The 5,072-nt window shown below is 42.6% G+C and overlaps 1 protein-coding gene across 1 annotated transcript in view; it reads left to right on the top strand.

Annotated features, from left to right (window-relative positions):
• Nucleotides 1-884, top strand: part of LOC113801172 (uncharacterized) — a 152,865-nt gene extending 151,981 nt beyond the window's left edge. Inside the window, exon 11 of the mRNA XM_070138924.1 lies at nucleotides 1-884. This exon is cut by the window's left edge and continues 2,415 nt beyond it. The gene's annotated coding sequence lies outside the window, so the exon portion shown is untranslated.
• Nucleotides 885-5,072: the final 4,188 nt, after the last annotated feature.

The following is a 5,072-nucleotide window of genomic DNA, read 5'->3' as shown; positions in this document are numbered from 1 at the left end:
TCTCCAACAAAAATCCAGGGACTGCAGGCATGGTGAAAAGTCCAACTCTGTCTAGCCATTAATTCTTATTAGAGACAATGCTGCAGGTTGCATTTCCCTTGTCCACAGATTGACCTTGGAGATTACATCTAACTACTGATTTTATCTTTTGATTTTTCTTCTCACTCATTTGGAACCAGTGATTGTTCTCTATTTTCACTGCTTGTCTGTTAACTAAAAAAATGAAAAACCGTCTTGCTGCAAGCATTCAAGACCAGTTCATTCACCACAGGGAACTACAAGTAAATAGGAGTTGATGACTTCTTTTATTCTGGGATGAAATTTGCCCAGAATAATCTCATGCATAAACTAGTTGTTTAGATGAAGAATACTATATATTTGCACCAATTCTTTTTAAAAAATTGTTAACAGACCATGTTGCAGTTACTGATTAAGCTGATAGGATGTAAAAACAAAGGATATTACATATCAGTTTCATTTTCCATAAACTGTTTTGTCTATTTAGGTATTATTTTTAATGAAAATGTTTTAAAATTGTGATGAAATTTAAATGCATATAATTTTTTTTTAGGAAAAATGCATATGTGAGTGGTATGCATACCTTATTTATAGGAAGTTCTTTGTGTAAGTAAGGCTGTTAAATATAATTTGCTTAGGAAATGAAGTCATGATTCTCGATATTTTATATTTTCCCAGACTTAGACTAATGGTGGCTTTTGACATCATGAGGTATCTGTGATGCTCCTGGAAATTGGACCTGAGAACTATTTTTGTTGTAATACTTTCTGCAGCACGTCCTGGACACAAGTGTTGCCAGTTTATGGACCTGAGAACAGTCATTGTTTACAGTAGACATGAAATTAGAATATACACTTTTATGATAATAGAGTCTCTGTTTATCCCCTATTAACCTCAAAATGGTGGGTTTACGAAAGGGGAAACTGAAAGGGATTAAGACTTCCAAAATAATGGATATACAGATGATAGATGGGTTGGCTATACCGTTTGTGCTACTTTTCAGAAACAGCCCTGGTGTGAAATTGTGAACTACGGTCTACCGTTGTTGACAGTGGTTCTCACACACACACGCGCACACGAACACACACGGTTAGGAAATGGGAGTATAAATTCGGAAATTATGCAAATATAGTTATTTACATAAAACATATATATGTATATGTATATATGCATATACATATACATATATATATATATATATATATATATATATATATATATATATATAATATATAATATATATATATATAATTATATATATATATATATATATATATATGTATATATATGTATATATATATACATTTATACATATGTATATATATACATATGTGTGTGTGTGAGTGTTAGTGTGAGTGTGTGCCTGTGCCTGTGCCTGTGCCTGTGCGTGCGTGCTGTGTGTGTGCATGTGTGTATATACATACATACATACATACATATATATATATATATATATATATATATATAATGTATGTATGTATGTATGTATGTATATACACACATGCACACACACAGCACGCACGCACAGGCACAGGCACAGGCACAGGCACAGGCACAGGCACAGGCACAGGCACAGGCACAGGCACAGGCACACACACACTCACACTCACACTCACACTCACACTAACACTCACACACACACATATGTATATATATACATATGTATAAATGTATATATATATACATATATATACATATATATATATATATATATATATATATATATATATATATATATATATATATATATGTACACACACATCATCATCATGGAGCTAATGCCGACGTGGGCGCTTAGCCGCATCCACATCTCGAGCTCCTCATGGCAGGTTTGATCAATCTGCCCAAGCCACGACTACCTAGGTCGTCCTAGAGGCCTCCACCCAGGGCTGTCTCGAACAGAGACAATCTGTGGGCAGGATCATCCTGAGGGATGCGAGCCATGTGGCTCGTTGGCGATCACGGATTGTGCAGGTAACAGGTCCTGTGCCAGTCTCACGGTGCAACCATTGGTTGGCCACATGGTCCCGCCAACAATACCCCATGATCCGGCGCAATGACCAATATAACCAAAGGCATTAAGACGAGACTCCAAGGCACGATAATGTCCAGGCTTCACTACCGTATAGCAATTTTCAGTGTCGAAGACATGTAGCTTGGTCCTTCTGCACAGGTACTGGTATCTTCAGATACTCTTGTCGAGAGAGTTCATGATCCCTGCTGCCTGGCCAATCCGTCTGCCGACTTCCCGGTCTGACAGTCCAGAGTTATGAACTATATTACCAAGGTATGTAAAGCTCTCTGTGACTTCAGTGTCCTCGCCGCAAGCAAGTACCGACGGAACAGGTTCTCCTAGCAAGTCCCGAAAGTCCTGCCCCCCAATCCATTGCCCGTTGTTGTCGTGGGGGGGGGGGGGGGCTTAGGAGACGGAGACTGAGACCGAGACCCAATGCAGGGATCTCCCTTGCCTTGGGCCACAGCCCTCGATTCGACTAATTTTGCATGGTCTTTTCTCCCTCCTACTCTTTCATTTCCGTCCCTTCTCCAACCCCTTCTACAATTTATTTCCTAAAGTGTAAGAGCAGTGCTGAAAGGATGAAAGGCTGACCTTGTGCCAGTCCTGAACGACCAGCGGGAACCATGGGCACGGTATTCCCCTGAATTAGTTGTCTAGCCCTTATTCCTCAAAGGGACCCTGAGGTGTGGACTGTTTATTTCGAGGCGTGGACTGTTTATTTCCCCGTTATAGTCAAGGCTTCCCATGGCCAGTAATGAAGATGTAATACCCTTATTAGGGTCAGTGTGGCTTGCCCCTTTATCAAATAGCCCCACCAATTCAAACTCTCCTGGCTCCACTTTGACCACAACTCTCCAGAAGACATTCCTACTCTCCCAATTTCCTCAACTTCATCAAACACCCCATCTTCTAATATTACTACCTTAAAGCCGTATTCTCCATCTTAATACTACCCCAGTCAACAATACTCCCGTTTCCACACGTCCCCGACTGTCTACCACCACCAACCCTACAAATATCTTAAATACTTATTTAGCTCAGCTAAATGGGACCGATTTTTCGTAATCCCTTCTACAGCTCCTTACTCAGGTAACACTACTATTTCAACAATGCCTCCAAAAGTAAGTGGGCAGAGTCCCTTTCCGTACCTGACATGATTGCTCCCGTCTTATAACAGTCACATCTGAAACTGAAGCTATAGCATTATCAATTCTAAATGATCTCTCTTGCAACCCCATTCCTGCAGAACCTCATTTAACTCTTAAAACTTATACTGGAACAGTCTTTTATCTCCTCAGCAAACTGCCTAGTCGATACCAAAGATTGGTGAGATTGTGAGGAAGACTTACTCGCCTGCCTCAAAGACCAAGATGTGAAATCAGTACAGTGCTACACCATTCCTTCTAGAGGTCATCGGAAGAAACTTACCAACATTGCCAAACTTATTTTCCGTACACATGACCTTCCCTTTCGTATCCACATTGGTGGACAATCCCTCCTTGTTCGACCATACCAACCTCCTCCCCATCAATGCCAAAACTATTGGCGCTTTGGACATCCTGCCACACACTGCTGTTCCACAGACCGATGCCCCCATATGTGCCCAACCCGGTCATAACCGATCAAACTGCCCTGCACAAATGCACGTGTGCTAACTGCGGTGGCCCCCATAATGTATTTTATAGAGGCTGTCCCACTTACAAGTTTGAGTCTGAGGTATCAACTCTCAGATATAAAAATGGTCTCACTCTGTGTGAAGCCAGATGGGAAGCAAAATCGACAAGGTTTCTTTTATACTCCCTACACTAGTAATGTCGCTCGCTCTACCCCTCCCCTTCCACCTCAAGATGTTCCTACACCTTCTACACCTACTTCCCCACTTCCACTTCTACATTCTACCTCCCCAGTCAAATTCTTTTGCTACTCTAAACCCAGACACTCCATCTCAACTAAAGCTCCAATTTTAGCTACAGCCCCAACATCATCCCCTCTCCGTCCCCGCACTACCTGCAGCAGACAGACTAAACGACTTCCCCTTCTTCCCCAACCGCACACTCACCTCCACCTACCTTTGCCTTTATTCCTCAGACACCAGTCTCCTCTAACCCCCCTCATAAGAAAACCTTTGTCTCACAATACTCTCCAACCAACTCCACTGCAGTAACTATGGAAGATATCCAAAGCTATATGTTGGAGACACAAAATTCCACAACTCATGCTCCCTCCACACTCGAAGTGACTGCCAATATCCATCCCCCTCCTACTCCCTCTCAACACAACCTAACCTAATTGCTCAAAATACTCAGCCCAGTGCTCCTGCATCGCAACAGGATCTGAGACAATCTAACCACTTACTAAGTGAACTGCTGTCACCTGCAATGAGGGCTTGGAGTTCAGCTTTCTCAGGGGCTTGGTCATGTACTAAGAAATGGCCTTCTGTCTCCTCAGCAAAACTGCTAATAAACTGTTCCCTGTCCCTTTTTAACAGAGACCGACTTCTGCGGAAATCCGGATCCCCTGTCAGAAGAGCATATATAGCTTCCAGTGTCTTCTGCGAGATTAAATTTTGTCTTGCTCTCGGGTGTTCTCCAATTGTTTCTTGAGCTGCTTGAAGCATTTTGCACTTGAAGGTGCCCCACAGAAGTACAGGGTCCATTAGATTGTCAAACACTGTGAAATGACCAGAGATTGCCTCGGCAAACCCCTGGGCACGCTCCGCCTCCCTCAGTCTGTCCAAATGAAACACCATACTGTGATCATTGGATTCCTATGGAGTTTTGAAGTGGACCCGGAGGGTAGCTATAACGAATCTATGGTCAGTACCACATAACTCGGCACTCCTATACACCCTACAGTTCTGGAGGGTCCTCTAACGAGTGCTAATGAATATGTGGTCGATCTGCTTGGCTGCATTACCCGCATCACTGTACCACATCCAACATTGTGGGTCTGGGTGCTGGTACAATGAGCCAGAAATCCTCAGTTTCTGGGACCTTGCAAAATACCGGAAAAGTAGAGTATCTCGCTGCCGGCATCA

This window comes from Penaeus vannamei, chromosome 25 (assembly GCF_042767895.1).
Source record: "Penaeus vannamei isolate JL-2024 chromosome 25, ASM4276789v1, whole genome shotgun sequence".
Lineage (NCBI taxonomy): Eukaryota > Metazoa > Arthropoda > Malacostraca > Decapoda > Penaeidae > Penaeus > Penaeus vannamei.
This window is presented reverse-complemented; position numbering and strand designations above follow the sequence as displayed.